This window comes from Lepisma saccharinum, chromosome 15 (genome assembly GCF_977018435.1).
Source record: "Lepisma saccharinum chromosome 15, izLepSacc3.1, whole genome shotgun sequence".
In the NCBI taxonomy this organism is placed as follows: domain Eukaryota; kingdom Metazoa; phylum Arthropoda; class Insecta; order Zygentoma; family Lepismatidae; genus Lepisma; species Lepisma saccharinum.
In genome coordinates this window covers 4,055,820-4,077,932 of record NC_139243.1, presented here as the reverse complement: position 1 = coordinate 4,077,932, position 22,113 = coordinate 4,055,820, and the positions used below count along the sequence as shown (strand labels likewise).

The following is a 22,113-nucleotide window of genomic DNA, read 5'->3' as shown; positions in this document are numbered from 1 at the left end:
TAATAAACTGCTATATACTTTATTTTTACCCACATTAATGTTGCATTGTACATCCTGTTTTGTAAATTGCTTGTGCACCTAAGTCACAAGGTTTGGGTGCAGTTGTGCACCTGATTGACAAAGTTAATAAAAGTATATAATTTTGTGCATATTAAATATATATCTACATATCTCATATGTGACATATGTTGTGAAAATACACATTAGTTTATTTTTGTCTTTTGCAGGATGGTACAGAGAAGAAAAGAGAGCTATGAAGTTCGCTATCCCAAGAATTTGGCGGGAACCCACTGACCACTCAAGTAATTGCTACTTTTGCATGGTGGATCCTTCCAAACGTCAGGCTGGAAAGAATGCGCAAGCTATTATATATCCGGATATATGTACCTTTGTCCATCGCCCATGCGCCACATTGCCCTGAGTTTCCCGTGCCCAGTCCTCCGGAGAAAAAGCTGCCTTCTTCAGACGAGAGTAGTAAGTCAGAGAGCGAGGAAGACATTGATCTTGATACTTACAATTTTCGAGCCGAGGAGAGAAACCTGTACGACCCCAACCAAAAAGATCTTAACGACTTAATAAGAGATCTTGGTCTCACCAAGTCCAATGCAGAACTCTTAACGTCCAGGTTTAAGCAGTGGAATTTATTAGATGAAAGTGTGCAAATAACAGATCAGAGGAAGCGTCATCAAAGTTTTTCCAGCTTTTTCATAAGTCAGGATGGACTCTGCTTCTGCCACAATGTCACCGGTCTGTTTGAAGCAATTGGAATTGACTTCAGTCCAAATCAGTGGCGCCTCTTTATTGACAGTTCGTCCAGAAGTCTTAAAGCCGTGCTTCTTCATAATGGAAATACATACCCGTCTCTTCCACTAGCTCACTCGGTCCACCTCAAAGAGGATTACAACAGCATATAGCGATTGCTAGATACCTTGAAATATGATGAGTATGGATGGGAAGTCATCGGAGACTTCAAAATCATAGGATTTCTAATGTCTCTCCAAGGCGGTTTTACCAAGTTTCCTTGTTATCTTTGCCTATGGGACAGCAGACACACCAAAGCGCACTACAACACGAGGTACTGGCCACAGAGGACCGAGTTCTCTGTGGGAAAAAACAACGTCAAGTGGGAGCCACTGGTAGACCCCCACAAGGTGCTAATGCCTCCACTCCATATTAAATTGGGACTGATCAAACAATTTGTCAAAGCTTTAGATAAGGAGTCAGCAGCCTTCAAGTATCTTCAAGACTTCTTTCCTAAGCTGTCTGATGCAAAGATCAAAGCCGGTGTCTTCGTCGGCCCACAGATAAAGAAGCTTTTGGCGTGCGAAGAATTTCCCAAGAAGCTCAGTGAGAATGAAAAAGCGGCTTGGAACAACTTTGTCTTAGCGGTTGAGGGCTTTTTGGGCAATCATAAGTCCGAAAGCTATGTGGAAGTGGTAGAGACTCTGGTGAAGAACTGCGACAAAATGGGCTGCAGGATGTCCCTGAAAATTCATGTCCTCGATGCTAACCTTCATACATTTAAAGATAACATGGGAGCGTACTCGGAGGAGCAAGGCGAGCGTTTCCATCAACATATATTCGACTTCGAACGTCGCTACCAAGGCCAGTATAACGAGAACATGACGGGAGACTATATTTGGGGGCTAATTCGTGAAAGTAATATACAGTATATTCGTAAATCCCGGAAAACTACTCATTCTTAAATCTTTTGCAATAATTTTGTTCACAACTAGTGTGCAAATATATGTCACTTTTGATGTATATGTGTTTGTCTTTTTTTTATGTAAATAAAAAACACGAATTCGTATATTTTCTCATTGAAAACAGGTAAAATTCAAAAATAACACTGTCCTGGTCACAAAAACAAAGTTTGAGGGGAATAATAGGCATTTTCTATGGTTTCCAGTCAGAAGCCTTTAGAAAATAAAACTCACTACACAGGAACAAAAATCGTGTTACAGGGTGTTATTCAATGCTAAAGTTGACAGAATAGCCACTTCAGGACACATATAGGCAGAGGCGTCTCCTAAACGCATGCGGTGTATGCTGCGCATGCGTCAATTGTGGGAAAAATGACAGCTTGCTCTGCAACGACATTAATGAGCATTCTACATTCTAATTTCTTCATATAGGAGAAGTATTTATTTTAGACGAGAGCGCTGAACTAAGCTTATATTACATTTCTTGTATCTGAAGTGACGCATGCGTCAATTGTAGGAAAATAATTATTACTTTCTTTCACTTCAGATCCAAGAAATGTAATATAAGCTTAGTTCAGCGCTCTCGTGTAAAATAAATACTTCTCCTATATGAAGAAATTAGAATGTAGAGATGCTCATTAATGTCGTTGCAGAGCAAGATGTCATTTTTCCCACAATTGACGCATGCGTTCAGGAGACGCCATTGCATATAGGTATCCTAAAAGTGATGCAATTCTGCCCTTGTTTGGCGTAGGGAGCTGAAATGAAATATATTGCACAGCGAATTCGTAACAATCCTCAAATATTGAAAACACATTAGATTAAAAACAGTTTTAAATCCCAGACACTGGCTATCATTTTCCAGACAGGAACTCTACAATAAGGAATGCAGTGTTAGATACGTATTACCTAAGCTTTACTGGGTCACCTAAGGTGTAAACAGGTGAATCCCAGGAAGAGGATACAGGTGACTGACTGACTCTGGATTGCTTAATAAAATCGATCATAGTAAATATCTGAGAGGAGAGAGAGGTCATTGGTCAGTTTTAGAGCAGAACGAGGATTGAGCTAGGAAACGTTGGAGCAAGTTGCAAGTCAAACTCTTGCCATACTGTACAGTCACGATCGTAATTACTCAACGCTGAACTTCCAAACTCCTACAGAGAGAGGTATATTTTTCCATTTACCATGTTGATCCAATCTTTGAGGGTATGAAACTCAAGATTTGTGTTTTGCCATTCATATGTGTGTAGTTATCACCTCTCGCACCTTACCATCAAGCTTACAATGAACAGCGAGTATGCCATTAGTTGGGGATAAATGATGAACGAGCTACAATACTCTGATTCGATCCCAGTTTCCTTGAGGAACGTTACGAATTCAACAAGCTTTCCAATGATATCTATCAAGCCTATCTTCGGATAAAAATAAAAACATGGCGATGAAATGCTTTCAGATTTTCAAGGTCAAAAGCAGTGATGTGCGTTTACGCGTTAACAACGATAGTCTACATTCTACACGTAGTCTATTTTACACACGTTGATTACGTAATCTGTGTAAACAATATGGCGAAAAGTGATAACTTAGCAAAGGGTGCCGTGGAATTAAAACAAAATTATACTGCGTATCAGTTTCTGATGTGTGAGGAGAACCTTTCATACGCTCCCTTACAAATTCGAACAATTTCTCACCTAGGAAAGAAACCTAACATAGGAAATGTTCTAGTATTTATGGGAAAAAGACTAATGTTGCCTCACGACTGCCATCTGTTGTTTCTTTTGCATACTATTTATCTTCTTCCATACTTGATAGAAGAGTAGATAAATGTTATTGTAAATTGGATTCTTTTCAGTTCGTTAGGAATCAATATAGTTGAAAATCTCACTTTCCGTTCATGAAAGCCTTGAAAATTAATTTTAATGCACTTTAGATTGTCTATGTAAACTACAACCCAATGTAATGTACGCGTAGATTACGTGTAGACAACGCATGTAGACGTAAACTTATACTGTACGGCACATCAATGGTCAAAAATAAACGTCACGTGACAATTCTTTCTGTATTATGCGTGTTGCCCTAACACTACAGCAGTAGTAGATGTTGCTATTGAAAATTTGCTATTGCAATCCAATTGGAGTTATACAACACGCACAACGCCTTGCAGGATATAGATGTGTCTTTTTTGACGGTGATTGTACGTTCCCCACATTAGGCCGTGAGGATCCTTGTTAAGTCGGGTGTGGATGGTGGCGAGATGAGGTTCGTCCTCATCACATTCATCTTCAAAGCGTTTCGACTCTGCTCTCATAATCTCCGGAGTTATTGGACGCCCCTTCGCAGCATCCACCAAAGGAGCAGAAGATCTCTCAACGGTGCCCGCAGGGACGGGATCGAGAGAGCGCATCTGGGATTGAAAAGGACCAGGGCCGGCTTCTTCAAAGGGTCTCACTTTCGGAGAGAGGAGCTCGCAAAGGGAATGCCAAACGAAGGCGGGCCAGCGGCTATCACGCTGGGCTGAATGGAATTTCCAACACGGAAGCCGGTATTTGCCTAATACAAGTTGCCTGTTTCCAGGATTTATCGCATCTGCGTGAAGCTTTGTGATTGGTCGATTAATTTTTGGTTGTTTGAGCTGATCTATTACGTACCCAATAGGACCAAGTAATGTAAATAGTTTGCGAAAGAGGAATAGAGATGGCAGCACCAGGCGTGTAAGACTAAGAATTAGCATAATATATGTGAATAACCTTATAAATAAGAACAAAGCAAATTTGAAAGATGAAAAACAATAAAATCTACTATAAGAAGATAAAAAATAAATATAAAAGAAATAAATTAATATATATACTCGATAAATCAAATCAGTGATCATATGTAAGTTAATATGAAAATTAAAGAAGTCAAAGCACTGATACAAGTTTGTGTCTTTGAACAGATCTTGCATCTGTCTGATTGATTTATCATTCCCATAGCGGGAATTTTGTTTACATCAGTGGCGGCGCGTTCCAGTCGACGCTCCACAACACTTTTGGTTGCGCGTTTCAACCGTAGCACCTACTTGGATGCGCGTGTCAGTCGTTTGGCACCAAGTATACACTCTGTTGTACCCAGTTTGTGTTTGGCGTGTTCCAATCGCAGCCGGCAGGGAGGAGATTAGTATATTTCCCAAACCTTAAGGGAAAAAGTTGAAAAAGGATATATGAATTCATAAATCGTCAAAAAGCTGAAATAGAAGGAAGTCCAGATCCATCTATTAAGAAAGAAGTCCAGATCCAGATCTGTCCATTAAGAAGGAAGTCCAGATAGAAGAATATACAAATTGAAGAAAAGAAATAATAGACAACATATTGAGATAAAACTTGACTGTAGATTAGAATTATAGAGAAATATGTAAATATTCAATTTTGATTTATCCTTGTTTATATTCGTTTAAACGTCTCCATTGGAAGGCATCCGTTCTGGTTTCGTTGTCTACAAAGAACCCTACCCTGTAGATATTCTAATTGACGTTTAAGATTAAGATTCATGCACCTTGATGCGTGTTGAGAGTTTACTCCTCTATAGATTCCTGTGACGTAATTTTGCAATTCTTGTCTTTATGGCGGGGATCGAACTCACGCACTTTGGCGTTGGCCGGGTGGTTAAATTAAGGGACCATACAGGACGTTCCAAAATTATTGACTGGGTTTGATGCAGTTATTACTGATACTGTTTCTTTTAGAAAACTTTCGGTGTTGCTGCCTATCGAGAAACTTGGGCCTCCCGATGGCGCAATTGTACCGTCGTCGCCTTTTAATCAAGGGGTCCCGGGTTCCATACCCGGTGGAGGCATATAGTGGTTTGGATCCCACTTTAAACAGTAGGGCCAGTCCCGATTAGCCTTACTATGCATAAAGTGGACTTAAAACACCAACTCAATAAATCAATTAAGCCTATCGAGTTACTGGCAAAGATCTTGTGTGCTTCTTATTCTTGAGGTGTAATTGTGGCAATGTCCACCAGAGGGCAGTCATTTAATCCTTAAACAAGTAGGTTGTTTTCAACGCTTCAATGAAGAACCAGTTTTCGAAACGTAAGTACTTTGAAACTTAAAAACGCTGATTGAAAGTCCAAAAAGTGAACAAGCATGTTTTGGTTTCTATGTAATCTTTCAATCAGTATTATATACGTGTGTAGAGCCCCACACATTCTCGATCTAGGTCATTTTTGGAGGTGATGTGATCAGCACCACGCTCCGGCCGTCTTTACACCCAGGGTTGCCCCCAGGTACCCATTGATTTGAGGTACCCAAGATCTCCGGCGTTTCAGTCAAGACACCCTGCCGACTAGTCCACCGCTGCTCCCTCTGAATAAAGATATTATTATTATTATTATTTCCGACCCTCCGTAGAGGATTGGTTATCAGTTCGCGCTACGACCCCAAGGGTTCCGGGTTCGAATTCCGGTCTGGCCATGCGGTCTTCCCTTTATCAATTTAATCATATCATCACTCATCCTCATCTTCGCGATTAGCCAAAGTGGGAGAAAAGCGTAGCAAGATAAACCAAGCCAATCAATCACTTATTATGTAAGATTGTCAAGAGCTGGCATAAATGCTCAAGGAAACTGATTCAGTTCCAATATTAAGCTTGCAATGAACCTCAGCTGCAAGTTCGAATCGAACTTGCATGTTTGTAAGACTCGCGGGGAGTCCTGTAGCCAGGCGAAAGTGGGTGTAAGAGAAGATCGATCATGGAGAAACAAAAGCGAAGCTGCGTGACCCGCTGCAACCAATTCCCACGAGCCTTCTGACCCCCATTTCGGAAATGTTTCCACCCTCTTCCAGCGTGGATGATCCGGAACATTGTTTCCCGACGGTGGAATGCTGGGTGTGATCCGACGAATGGTTACGCATGAACCGGAGCTCGTAGTGGCATGATGGAAACAACGGACATTCGAATTCGCAGCGTGTGGATAACTTCTAATTTAAAACTCTGTGGCAGCTCTACAACAGGTACAGTGTGATCCATAAGTATTACCGTGCAAATCATCCATAACCATGTTCGTGCACTCTATTTGACCCAATAAGAGCTTTAAGAATTCATAGAAAACTCTAAACAAGCTGTTGACAACTTCTGCACCAGCATACATAAAAATCCATCGCTTAAAAACACACAGGATGTAAGAGAAAAGTTAATGATAACAGCCATGGACAATTTGTACGGTAATACTCATGGATACCACTGTACATAAACATGGGAGGGAGAGGAAAATGCCCATCTTCCCTGCGTCGGATATATTACGTTCCAGGTTATATATCTTCGAAGATAAAATCCTGGATGCTACTGACGAGATGAGACGAGTCACAGTACAGCGTGATGTAACCTTTGAGCGCCACATTTCCACCTAGTGGTGAAAATTTGCACTAATTTTTGTCAGCATTCGCTTCGTCAAGGTCTCCATAGCCTCTATACCAAGTTTCACAGCAATCCGATGCTTCGAACGGGCTCCATAGCGCTCTGATTTGGAAAATTTAATTTTAAGCGCCACATTTCCACCTGGCGGTAAAAAGTTGCAGTATTTTTCGTCAGCATTTGTTTCCCCATGGTCTCCATAGCCTCTATACCAAGTTTCACAGCAATCCGATGCTTCTAACGGACTCTAGAAAGCTCTGAGTATGGAAATTTAATTCTAAGCGCCACATTTCCACCTGGTGGTAAAAATTTGAACTTATTTTTTTTTCACAGGCAGTCGAACGGGCTCTGAGTAGGGAAACTTTTATTGTGGACTTTCGGTATAGTATACGTCTGTGTGTGTGTGTGGATTGTGGTTATAAAATAAGGATATTGCTAATAAACAACTGAATTAATAATGTCTCTTTACGCAAATTTATGCTGGTTCGCGCTTTTCTTGGGAAGTCGATTCCTGTTAGAAAGGTTGACTTAGGCAAGAGGAAGCGATTGCCCTTTATGCCGAAGCTAGGAAATTGCCGTCGAACGTGGCGGAACCACAGGGGGGAGGGGCAGGGGAGGCGGATTAAAACGGGGAAGAAAATGGTCGACTCCTTCAATCAATGACATCAGCGAAAACACAATTATCGTGCGCTGCGCCCCCAGGAACAGCAATCATGCTAGCCTGGTGATCAAATAGTGTTTTTCTTTGCCGCTGGGCTTGTTAGACCAAATAGCTAACTGACAACGACAGTGTTTCCAACTCGCGAGCTTTTGTTTTACCCAGCTGCGGGATAAAATTGCTGCCTGCTTGTTGGATCTTATCGTTGCGTTTTATTTATTATAGCAGCGAAAATAGGGAAGTAGGGATAGCTAATTTGTAGATTTAAGAGTAGTAGTTATTAGTTTCATATTTTCTACTTTACTTTAAACATGCACAACTTATCTAACAGGAAAGTACAGTCATGGACAGTTATGGGTTGTAACGATCCCATTAAGAGTCAGTGGGGTTGTTACAACCCAGAACTGTTCGTGACTGTACAAGACATTTCAGTGTAGTCGTACGTTTGAATCACTCTAAAAGTGTATTAAATAAAACTCAAAAATAAAATGGGTACCCCCACTTTTTGATCACTCTGTACATAGGAAAATTCTCCAATTTCGGAGGGAATACAATACGATAAACATTAGTTACGTACATAAATATAAATACACAATTATTATTACAGATGTACATAAAGTATAGGGTGTCTACAAAAGGTGTGACACGTTTTAATCGTGGATCAAACAGGAAATAATAAATAAACCACGAATCTAATAGTATGGATGTATAAGTAAACTAAAAAAAAAGTTTTATGTCTATTGTAGTACAGGATGGCCCAAAAGAAGGTAACCGAACGCATAAGTAACGGTTCTACTTTTCGGATAATCTTTTATGGCGCACCCTGTACATGTGTACGTTTGTCGTCCGGAGGATATCAAGGCGATAGTAGTTGCCAGCATTCCAACAGTAGCTAATGTATTTCTTATACTGGTTTTCGGTTTACATGTCTCACAGTTGCGTAGTGTGAACAATGTATTTCAAATATTCCCAGAACAAAAACTTCTCGGACACGCTCAAAATCATGATAACTTGTTCTGTCCGGGAATGTTCTTTCATAGGATACTTCCCGTCTCCAAAAACTTGCGTTTCCAAGCCATGAGATTTTTTCTATCAGGATGCCTTTGATAATTTGTTCTAAAGATTCTCCGAGTTGAGCCACAGATTGCGTTTCAATATACCAGCACTATCATGATATCTCTCTCTCTTAAATTGATTGAATTAATCTGGAGCAAGCGAACGAAAGCAAGTCTCTACGCAAGTAGTGACGCGAGATGGCTCCACCAATGAACATGTGAGAGGGAACGGGATTGCGTGGAGGGAGGAAAGGGACTGCAGTTACAGCAGCGTGTACTGTTTGGCTCTGCCCACTCGATTTCCCCCCTTCTCTGCCGCTATGCGCTGCCTTGCTCCAGAGATAAAGGGACAGAGTATAGTACTACAAATTTAGCTACCAAGTTATTATTACTATTATTTGCTTACCGTACCGAAACGCTCATGGAACATCAAAGTCAGTACCAAAATTTGTACCAAACATACCTTTAATAACGTTGTGGCGAGACCTGTACCAGGATTCTGATTCGCTCAAGGGAGACAATATCCAACATGTCTCTCAGTGTTGCCATAGATGTCACAATTCTATCTAGGATTGGGCATTTTCTGTCGGGTTGCAGTCACTGTGACGTTGTCATTAGTTCGGTCGGAGAACCTCGCAGATTGGACACCGAAATGGGATGGAGAGATTGCGATTTGTCAGTTGTTGTTATGGGGATAAATCCGGCAATCTTGTGCGTTATCAAAGCTACCGTGAGGAACCAGATTCCCCCCTCCCTAGATCACGCACGGCACGTAACGTGTTTTTCACGCATGTGCGAATCCTCCCACAAGGATTTCGCTCTGAACCCTTCGTCTGCTGAACACGGTTGACCACTAAGCCTACACCTTTTTTTTTTTTACAAGATTAAATATTGGTATTATGTTCGTCAGTTTCTTCGTGGTTCTGGAGATCATATTTTGGTTTCGCTCTTATCTCTATTATCTCTTATCTCTATTCTCTTTCTCATATCTCTATTCCCTTATCTCAATGTGACGAGACTTCAAAAAAAGAAAGACAATTTTAGAAAATGCGGAATATATTGTATGATAATCATGTACAGTGGGATCCATGAGTATTACCTTGCAAATTGTCCATGGCTGTTATCATTAACTTTTCTCTTACATCCTATGTGTTTTTAAACAATGGATTTTTATGTATGCTGGTGCAGAAGTTGTCAACAGCCTGTTTTGAGTTTTCTTTTAATTCTTGAAGCTCTTATTGGGTCAAATACGAGGGGGTATCAAAACGTTCGTGCAATCACCTGGAAGGAAACAACTTTGGTAAAAAGGTAAAAAAGGTAAAGTGCTCCCCTGTGCATAGCACCACGCCATGAAGGCGTATAGGGGGTATTCTCCACATAGTTGCCATGCTTGGTGACACGTTTCTGCCAGAGGTCTTTCACCTTGCGTAAGTCGTTTTTATAGAACACTGCATTTTGGGCCTGAATCCACCGTTCAATCTCAGAAATGACTTCATCCCTCGTGTCAAAGTGACGTCATTTGAGTGGACGCTTCATTTCCGGAAAGAGGAAGAAGTCACTCGGTGCCAGGTCTGGGGAATGTGGAGGGTGGGGCAAAATTTCGTATCCTAATTGAACTGTTTTCGAAATGGATGCATGGGCAGAATGGGCTGGTGCGTTGTCTGCCAATAGCAGCACTCCTTTTGTGAGCTTCCCTCGCCTTTTCACCTTCAATTTTTGGCGTAACAGAGCTAGGAGATCACAATAATAGTCACTTGTGATTGTGTGAGCCTGTGGCAGGTAGTCCGTCAGGATGACTCCCTCACAGTCCCAGAAAACGGACAGCATCACCTTAGCGGCTGACTTGCACTCTTGCCTTTTGCGGGGCGGTGAGGAGCTGTGTTTCCACTGCTTACTCATCTCCTTTGTTTCTGGGTCATAAAGTCAAATCCAGCTTTCGTCCATTGTAACCAGTCTGCTGAAAAAATCCTCTTCATCCAGCTCACAGCGGCCTAACATCTCTACTCCTCTTCTGGAAAGGGGTGAGCATTCGTTGCATCCACCGTGCCGACCCTTGATGAAGGTGCTGCTGGTGATGGATGATATTCCAGACGGACCTATAACTAACACCGATTACAGACATCACACTTTTAATGGTGATCCTCCTGTCTTCCGTTATTATCTTCTCCACTTTCTCCATCAATGTGGCATCATTTGCGAAGGACAGTCTCCCTGTCCTAGGGGCATCGGGAATTACCACGTGACCGGTTTGGAACTGCCGTTTGAACTTGAAAACCATCTCATAGGATGAGCTTTCCTCCCATTACACTGCTTTCATCTAATCGTGAATTTGCTTCACTGCTTTCCCCTGGAGATGCAGGAATTTGACGACGCTCCGTTCCTCAATTTTGTCAATCATCACACCTTCCTTTATTCACCTGTTAAAAAGGGACAGCAATAAACATCCAAAGCAGACAAAAAATTGTGTGCTTAACCTAGAAGAACCATTGTACAATACACATATCCGAGGGGTTTTCTAGTATGTTTCCTTCCAGGAGATTGCACGAACTTTTTTATACCCCCCTTGTATAGTGCACGAACATGGTAATGGACAATTTACACGGTAATACTTATGGATCCCACTGTACTTTACACTCGCCTTACTTAGCGGTAAAACGTCTCTGTACAGTATTTTTGCCCAAGGTGATATTGTTCGATAGTATTTAACTGCAAGTTTTATTGCTTCGTATAATTAATATTTTAATTCTAATTAATTTTACAAGACGTTTAAATGAATACATGGTAATTGCTTGCTTACTTTACTATGCTAAGCACTCTGACACGGAGATTGGCGAAAGGGAAAGCGAGAAACATGTGGATGTGTGGAGAAAGAGAAAAATTAGGTGTGTGAGAGAGAGAGAGATTAAAACAAAAATGCAAGTTGGAACCCTCATAAAAGCTTCAAAACAGCGAACTCAGGGACGTCAGTTCCAGATGGCAAGTTTGCAAAACGGGTCTTTCGACACCTGGTTCACCCATTTCGACCCCGACGACGAACCCCCACCCCCTTCACCCTTTCCACGTTGCTCCTGGAGACTCCTGTTTATTCGTTCCGCCCAGACCATGAAAGCAGACAGGCTTTTCGTGTGCAAGCACTTGGGAAAAATGTACAAAAGTGCATGAGGATGGAGAACGAAGAATAAACGGAACCAGATCTGAACCAATGGATAAAAAAACGCTGAAATGACAATCAACGGAAGAATAGTGTTATTGGATCATTTAAGGGGGGGAATGTTCTTCAGGAGTGGATACTGTGTACGGTCACCGGCAATAAAGATGGAGAACTTAGATCCCCTTAAATACTAGCTTTCCTGTAAGGCTTTACGCGTGTTGCCTAAAAATTACTGTGATAAGTGGATATTAACAGCAAATTTTCAACTTCCACCAACGCCGTAAAGTTAGGGAACACACATACCGCCTTTCAGGGAAACTAATATTTCAGGATATAGGTGTCCCGTTTCTATTGCTGGTGACTGTCCCTGATGGAGACTTACACCGTATGTGTACTTTTCCTAATACTTTACCTTCAGAAACAATGCAAGGAATTTGTTGCAAATTTGTGTAAATTTCTTGTTGATATTTTACCTTCAGAAATGCCATTATAAAATTTTGTGTGCATATTCCGGGTGGCCAGAATTAAAGTTACCCAACTCAGAGCCCTCTGTAGCTTGTTTGAGGGATCGTAGAAATCTGAAATTTGGGGAATCCACTATGCAGACCATGAGGAAGAGAATGACGATAAAAAAATTGTTCAATTTTTCGCCACCAGGTTGAAATGTGGCGCTGTACTTCCATGATGGGTTGTAATAATGACGTAAACTGCTCCAATTGGTTATGGATTTGCCTTTACCTTGCAATCTTGCAATAAACGAGAGATTATTTTCTCGCAACTTCCAGCCAGTAACAAATGTATTTCATTATTACAGCGCCACATTTCAACCTGGTGGCGGAAAATTGAACTATTTTTTTTATTGCCAACATTTTAGGTCAAACGCTGCGAAGATGAATAATGATTAGATGAAACTAATGAAGGGAGACTCATAAAGGAACGCAGGTCAGGACAGAATTGATCGATTGTGTGGTTGGTTTAGTTTATTTTTACTTCACCTTTCGGCCACTTTTGGATAATCGTGAAGTGGTGATATAACGAAATTAATGAAGGGACACTCGCGAAGAACACCCATGCCATTCCGAGATTCGAACCCGGGACCCCTGTCGCCGTAGCACGCGTGATAACCACTCCGTCAAGGAGGACGGCGATTGGAACTCGAGTTCTGTGAATAACGTAAACGCTCTCGAACAACGAGGTGGCCATTTGACAAAGGAATTCTAAAACCAGGACTCGAACCTATTACCCTAATTCCTTTGTAGTTCTGCAGTTTGAAACCAGTCGGCCTTCGTGGCGGAGTGGTTAGCACAGCGCGCTAAGACGCCAGAGGTCCCGGGTTCGAATCTCGGCCCGAGTCTGGGTTTTCTTTTTCAGTCTCCCTTCATCGTATCATCAATCGTACACATCCACGCGATTAGCCAAGAAGTGGCAGAAAAGCAAACTAAAATCAATGAATCAATAAATCTTTAAAACTCTTTCTTGCAATACTGGAGCGAATTTACAATACCGGACCCCTCCCCGAATTTTGTAATTGAGACCTCCTAACAACGAATTTGAAGTTAAAATTTGGGGGTCACGTGTAGAAATTGCAAAATAAGCGAAATTGAGTGGTCCGTGATGGAAACAGGAACCCTGGATTTCTCCACGAAAACAATTGTTATTTCAATATTTTACGTTTTAGAACGAAATATAAACTATGTTTGCCTAACCTAACATAACCTAACCTTACCGTGAATGGTTTGTGGGGCTATGCGTGAATGGTTTGTGGATCTCCGTGAAAAAAATGTCAGTTTCGTAGCACTTGAGCGACAAATTTTAACTACGCAATCGTGATCAAGTGTTCTAAATTATTGACTATGCGAAATATGAACGAATGCTAAATTGCTAAGAAGAAACTTACGAAAGAAATAACTTCATTTCCTACGTTCAAAATCGCCATCTTCCTCACACCATGCAGATTACTGAACAAGTGAACGCTACTTTGAACAAACATGGTTTCCATGCTTGTATACGGAGAACGATCGCGGTTATTGAAAAGCTTATTTTATAACTTCTACACGTCAATTAGAACACCATTAAGCCTTGTTTCCATGATATGAAAAACTCAATATGCTGACCAAGGCAGAAATTTATTTTATTATAAAACATAAACTAAACGTAACGTTTCAACCTTCTAGCAAGGTCTTCGTCAGACTCTGCACCAAGTGCAAATGTAACAAGGTACAGAACAGGACGATATATATACACAAACATTACTCGCCTCCCGACTATTAGAAAGTTGTTCTGGAACATTCTAGCAGGTGAGATAAAGAGTCAAACCACATTTACTTTCAGGCGAAAGTACAGTTAACAAGGGAAAGCCACCTGCTAGAATGTTCCAGAACAACTTTCTAATAGTCGGGAGGCGAGTAATGTTTGTGTATATATATCGTCCTGTTCTGTACCTTGTTACATTTGCACTTGGTGCAGAGTCTGACGAAGACCTTGCTAGAAGGTTGAAACGTTACGTTTAGTTTATGTTTTATAATGAAATTAAATTCTGCCTTGGTCAGCATATTGAGTTTTTCACGTCAATTAACAATTTCAACACGTCTCCCCCACATGTTAACCTCGGATACTTCATCGGAACTACGTATTTCGTGAGTATAAGAAGTAGGATAAAAATTACGGAAGGGTCCGGTATTGTAAATATGTACCAAAATCAGTATTCCGTGGTAGCTCTTTTGTCATTTATTCGCATTTTCCTGTTCTTACATCATCCAAAGGTGTGTCAATTTTGCCATTGTCAAAAACTTGCAAATTGCTTACGAAACAGAAAACAATACTGTAGTTTTGCACCTGAGTTGCAACTGTTTTTGTCGTATTTGTTTACCATAATAGCGGCTTGTGTTTTTGTAGCTTCGTCCAATCAAAATTTAATTAACACCAGAGTGAAAGCAATTTAATACGATGGAATGAGGACAAAAGAGTTTTAATCATTGCTTTTTTGCTTTTGTTTCAACCTTAATTACGTTGTGTTATTTTACAAAATTTCCAGGAAAGCAGAATTCTTGGAAATTGAAAGGGGGGAAGGAATTGTAACGTTTGGTTCTTTTGCTCGAGATGGAAGTTTGTGACAGATAATTATAAAACTAATATTTTGTTCCTTCTCTGTAAATCGTGGCTTGTTTTGAACGTTCTCTGCTTGTAGACATGTTCTGATACTGATATATCTCTTTCTCGCTTTAAGAAATATATATAACTAATCCTATAAAAATTAAAGATATTCAATCATATAAGTAGTTAAAATTCGAATATCTGTATTAATTGGTAAGACTTTCTGCGTGTTATGTGTGTAACATGTTCTTAGCGTTACAGTATTCTGATAAGACTTAATATAAAATATAGTCTCAATTGTGGTCTATCTAAACGTCATGTATATTGTAAATAGATATAAACTTATAAATTTTGGACATCCTGTATATAACTATAAGACATTTCATTGCTTTGAGGCACTTGTAACATGCGCTGTAAAGTTAAATTATGTTTTTAAAAAGGCTACAGCCGGATTGCGCACACTTTTCCGGTTTTATCAGTGGTATCTGATAAGCCGTTGACAAGCTGCCACAATGTACAGGATTGCGCACAAAATAATGAGGCGATGTTGTCAGATGTAAAATGTTCTCAAACCGTTCTCACTTCTGTTGTGTTTGTTTGTGTGTGTGTGTGTGTGGACTTAGACGTGTTTTTGCTAACCTAACCTAACCTAACATTTGAGTTTGAGTAAATTGGTATGAAAATTGTATTTTGAAAACATCAATAGTGACTTACTGTATTATGAAAATTTGTATGAAAATTGTATCTTGACTTGCTACATTTACTGGTCAAATTATATCTTTTATTTAATCCTTAAGAGATTTACTATTTTATTTCTAATTTCTCTCTCTCTCTCTCTTCTTGTCTAAACAAAAGAACAGTTTTGCGCGCAGACTTTAAAGCTATCAAAGTAGCAACGTTCGATCAAAATCTGTGCGCAAAACAGGTCAGTGAGATTTGTGCGCAATTCTGGATCTAAAGTGTGCGCTATTCGGTTGCGGCGTTTAAAAATATATTTCGTATGTATCATCCAAATACTACGTATAAATCGTAAACTAAAGAAATAAATTTTCTCATGAGTAACCTAAATGTTTTATTTTGAAGCAAAATCATGTAGATATCCTGACAGTATTACAAAATAAAAATGGTCTATTTATACTACTGTAACATTTTTTAAATTTTGGGAATTTATCATATGGGCACCCTGTATAATATTGCAGAATAAATATAACTTTTACTATGGTATACATTTATTTAACAAAGAATTCCAAATACAGGGTTAGCCATTTTACAGTTAAATGTATAACAGTAGAAAAAGAACAACATAAAAAATTACATCCAATAAAGAGCCTTACACCTTTTTGTACAACAGCGAAACGTGCCTGATTTTCAAAAATGTCTATTTGGCCTGTTAACTTGTTGAATTGGCTGGGTAGTTTGTAGAGCAGGGAACGCTGGCTGTATATTCACATAAAGTAAAAAAGCATTAATGTTTAGGTATCCTCTATACTGCTGTAATATTTTTTTAATTTAGGGAATTTTTCATGTGGACACCCTGTATAATTTTGCAAAATAATTATAACTTTTACTCTTGTATTCATAGTATTTTCAATACACCAGGTATAATACTGTACATTGTTATTGTTACTGCATATTTGCAATCTTTCGTTGTTTGTCATGAGGCTATGTATTATACTGTAACACATTGATAGGTATTAAGTACCTTTTAGTATAATTCATAGTCTTTCTAACAGGTTTTATGTTTTTCTTTCTTTTAGAATTCCGCTGAGCTACGAAAATCCCAACTGACTAAAACACCTGCTATAGTGAAGGGCTGAGAAGCATAAATAACCGGAGAAAGGAGAAAGGTGCTTTCACCGGCGATTACTGCACAGTCTGATGCCCCGGACTAGGCTCGCTGGCATGCCAGAGCCGTCGCTGTCAGAACTTGGAAGCGAGACTTGGCGAATCTAATTAATTAGAAGAACAAGCGACAGAGGAGGAGGGGGACTTGGAGATAGACGGGAAGGTAAGTGGGATGAAATCAATGACAACTGAATTTCACTCAAAATTTGCTTTCCTTCTCATTCCCCTCAGATTACTTTTTCATTTGCTCCCGTCGTCCCGGGAGACGAAATTAGGACGAGTTTGTTAAGAGCGGATGAACACAGTTATTCCGCCGCTGGGGAAAGTAGTTGCGAGCTGAGACAGTCACTACTTTATTGTCTGTTCATTGAAGATTCGCTGTGCCACTTTTCTGCACATTTCTTTTTTACGATATACGAGGTGCGTTCAAAAAGTGGTTTAAGAGCGGATGAACGCAGTTATTCCGCCATTGGGGAAAGTAGTGCGAGCTGAGATAGTCACTACTTTATTGCTTCTTTATTCAAGGTTCGCTATGCCACTTCTCTGCATATTTGTTTTACGATATGCGAGATGCGTTCAAAAAGTTTTGTTAAGAGCGGATGAACACAGTTTTTACACCTTAGGAGAAAGTAGTGCGAGCTGAGTTAGCAATTACTTTATTGCATGCTTATTAAAGGTTCGCTTTTACACTTTTCTGTCCTATTTTTACCATGTATGATGTGCTTTCAAAAAGTTGCTTGCTACGAGCGGATGAACACAGTTATTCCACCTCTGGGAAAGTAGTGCGATCTGAGACTATCACTATATTATTGTCTGCTTATTCAAGGTTCGATGTGCTACTTTTCGGCACTCTTTTATTTTTACGATATACGAGGTGCGTTCAAAAAGTTTTCGGAATGGAGCCGGTGTAAGGTTGCATGTCTATCCTGCTCCCGCGAGTGTTGTAATTGTTTATGGCAGTTGGCGATGTGGACTTGAGGTGTTTGGTTTTGTAGGAGCAAAGATCGAAGCTTCAATTTGTTGTGCGAATGTCATAATTGAGGTAAAATGAAGAGTACGTATCTGTAGAGGTTGTTCACAACTTCACAATTTATAACTTGGCATTTTTTTGGCGCACAAACATATAAGAGTTTTGTGTGTTCAGTCCACCTCGACACACGTACTTTTGGTACAACTTGAGTGGACAAATTCAAACGCTCGAAACATGCATACTGTACGTTTCAGTCCTGCATTTCGGTATGCGGTCGATATTGTCGTGCTTATGATGTCTGTCATAAATTGTAACAAACCCTCTCCCTCTCGAAGTGGAGCAAAGAAAATTTTCAAGTATTCACAGTCACCCCTATTTTACAAATGGACTTGCCCACTTTGCGCATGCGCATTTGGCGCAGACGCTCAGTAATAGGTATTCTTACTCTGTCCATACTCGAGGATGGATCGGCGTAGAATGTGTCGAAGCTTAAAGCAAGGGAGCCCAACGTGTTACTGACACGTAGCACACTGGCCTGTATGCAACAGCTGACGTGATGACGTACGACGTCGGTTGCCAGTAAACAGAATTAGTGATGATGGCGAATATTTTTCAAAGCGTTGCGCAGGATGAATTGATCGCAATAGCATAGTAGCTGAATCGGGTAAACTGTCGAATTGTTAACTATTATGATTGGGCTGGCCAAATTATTGTGACGGGAATCCTACAAGAGCTATTAATACAGTAAAACCTCGTTAATCCGAACTAATGGGGTGGATAAGTTGACCGGTTTAATGAGTCCGGATTAACTGAAATAACCTAAAAGAACAGTAGAAAGTGCATTAAAACTCCGTTTATAGCAACAAAACACGTTTATTATGATGTATTTAAAGGGTATAGGCATAAATACACTATACAGTACAGTACAAAGTCTGCGAGAAACAGAATTTCTTCAGTGGTTGACTGCCTTCTCTTTGGGAAGTTCTCTTGTTGACTTCTAGCCACATTTAAAACCTTGCATTCTGCTTTTTTCTTTTTTTTGCCTTTTTCCTGTCCGGATTAAGCCAAGTCCGGCTTATCGGGGTCCGGATTAACGAGATTTTACTGTATTATTGTTATTATTATTACAATATTCGATACTATCATTATTGGCAACAGGTGACCTCCGTTGCGCAGTGGTTAACACAACGCGCTACGACGCCAGGGAATCCTGCCTGGTCATGTGCCTTCTTTGTGAGTGTCCCTTAATTAATTTCATCATATCATTACGAAATCCTCATCGTCCCGATTAGCCAAAAGTGGCAGAAAAGCGACTGTAAATAACAAAAATGAAATCAACTATACTCTGTCCCTGGAATCTCTGGAGGAAGCAAACGAAATCAAGTCCCTGCGCAAGTAGTGACTCGAGAGGTGCCTCGACCAATCAACAAGTGAGAGGGAATTGGATTGCGTGCAGGGGAAAGCGACTGCATTTACCAGCCTTCGCAGCAACGTGTACTGGTTCGCTCGCTACGCCCTCCGCTTCTCTACCGTTATGCACGGCATTGCTCCAGAGATCCCCGTGATAGAGTACAGCAGTAATATCTATTTTTTTTTATATATAAAAATGGATGTATGTGTGTTTGTTCAGTAATAACTCTTGAACGCCTGGAGCGATTTCAACCAAACTTGGTACACGTATCACTTGCAATTTCGAAAGAAATACTGTGGGGGTAAGACACCCCCGGCACCCCTAGGGGTTGGGATGGAAAAGGGACATAATATAGCATTCTGTTGCGTGGCATTTTTGTGTCATATCCTGCAACTTATGCGACCTGCAACACAGCACGGCGAAGTTGGTTGCCTACCCAGAAGGTGCGATATTACTATCCTCGAGCAATTTCAACACATATCACTTACAATATGGAAAGACATACTGTGGGGTAAGACACCCCTAGGGTTGGAGATGGGAAGGGGGGGTGACATGTAAAAAGAATCGAAAACGATCGATATTAGTGTGGAATCCATAGTTGTCTGGGTCACTAAGATGAATAGTGACACTCCCAATGCCGTTCAACTCCCAAGTTCATTTTACACTATAGTTAGAATTCATTATATTCCTGTCTAATAGAAGATTGGGATAAATAAATACCTGGGCAAGGCCGGGAAATCAGCTAGTAAATAATAAAGTGATCAACTTTCGTACTCGCCACTTATGTTCCTGGGTTCGAATCCCGGCCTGGGAATTTGTGTTCTTTATGAGTGTCCCTTCATCAATTTTCATTATTCACTCATCCTCATCGTCGCGATTAGCCAAAAGTGGAAGAAGAGCGATAAAAATACAGAAGGAGTAATACTAATATGCAGATGATCGAAGCACCTTGGTACGTATGTTTTTACGACTAGGCATTTCTCAACTTTATAGCCCTCGTGACCTTAACCTTGTCATAATGAGAAAACGTCTTGCGACTACCTAGCGTCATTACTCCACAATTAGCAGTTGAAGCAGACCACATAGCACCAGCAGGGAATTTAAGTCGCCCATAACTGTAAACTTTCTACAAGCCTTTGTTCCACAACTCAGCAAGAAAACAAACTTGCATGGAGATATTATCAGCAAACCTCTCCGCTTCGGATCTGCTAACTACCAAGTTCTAAAACGAACCGAAATTTCTAGATCTCTCACTTTTTATTGCCCCCAAACCAAAACATTCAAAGTAGAGTCCATAAAACTCAAGGAGCTGCAGTTTCCTTGCTTGGAACAACAGGATTAGGGTAAACTTGAACATAAAACGGTATTACCTGTCGCAAGGGATATTCGCTGGTGAATTTACGGTTTCACGGAGAATCGGCTCGGTGTTTATACCGTTTCGGTACGGAATGTCTTCGGTGGGTATCTTCCTTGCATCTGTGTAGCCTGGTATGGTCGCCATGCGGATGCGTACAGATCGGAATTCGATGACGTCAGGCTTAGCACCCGAGCGTTGAAAGTTAGCAATGCCATCTCTTGTCTTTTGGTGGAAGCATGATTTCGAGTCGTGCCTCTCAGCGCCTCCAAACGTATTATTCCGAAGCTTCTTGCGAGGGGCCGATCACAGCGGGAGGTCCGTGCAGCTGTCTCCCTGCCTTCAATGAATATCTGCTTATATATCTCTTTATCTGTGGGATGGGTCTTGAATTATCATCAAAAGAACTTGTTAGAAATATGAAGAAGTCTAAACATTTTCGATTCTGTGCTTACCAAGCTGTTCTATTTGTTACTCAGATTCATTTTCGCAGACGCTGGGTGGTCCAGATGCCGAGCTCCATGACGGAGTGGTTAGCACGGCGCGCTACGACGCTAGACCTTGACGTGGGTGTTCTTAGTGAGCGACCTTGCATCAATTTCATATCACCACTCATTTTCATCGTCGCGATTAGCCGGGAGTGGCAGAAAAGCGACGCTAAGAGAAAGTAAGTCGTTCTCCGTAGTAGCGGAGTGGTTAGCAGGTCCCGGGTTCGAATTCCGGGTAAGAAATGATTGTTGTGAATGGAATAACAGATGAGTAAACATGATATAAGAAGACAGAGAAAATGAATGACAGGCGAAACTGCCGCTTACGGGTTTTTCTGGGTGGGTAGTCTTTTGTCGGCATTTTCCGGGCCTTGTCACTGGAAGAATAGTTGATTGATTAAGTTGGTGTTTTAAGTTCACTTTATACAAAGTAAGGGTAATGGGGACTGGACCTACAGTTTAAAGTGGGATCCGAACCACGATGTGCCTCCACCGGGTATCGAACCAGGGACTCCTTCATTACAAGGCGACGACGCTCTCACCGGGCCATCGGCGAGGCTACTGCATAAATAGTCTCTCGGATTCACCCAGCCTCAAGTAAATGGGTACCCGGGAGCATCGCTGCTGGGGAAAGGTGGCCGAAGCGTAGTGCTGAGCACATCATCTCCAAAAATTGGCCGAAAACGAGAATGTGTGAATCTACTTCCACATCCCACTATGGCACGGGTGTACATGGTAACATTAGCTTTACCGGAACATGTACATTGAACTGTACAGAAGGCATTGCGAGCCTAGGGGTAAAGCTCCACACATTCTTGACTATTGTGGAGGTTATGTGATCAGCACCATGATCCTCATTTCCAATGTCATTTCCGGGAATATTCTCACCTGGGATTGGCCACGAGTCGTGCGCGGCAGTCAGACAACCTATCGAGTGACCACCGCTTCTTGTTAGGGTACAGTCACACGCAATAGAAATTGAATGTCTAGAT

General features: G+C 40.9%; 1 protein-coding gene across 1 annotated transcript in view; it reads left to right on the top strand.

The window, feature by feature from the left end:
- Positions 1–22,113, top strand: part of LOC145999371 (GTP-binding protein Di-Ras2) — a 462,071-nt gene that overhangs the window by 250,816 nt on the left and 189,142 nt on the right. The window contains exon 2 of the mRNA XM_083136315.1: positions 16,811–17,061. The gene's annotated coding sequence lies outside the window, so the exon portion shown is untranslated. The remainder of the gene's footprint in view (positions 1–16,810; positions 17,062–22,113) is intronic.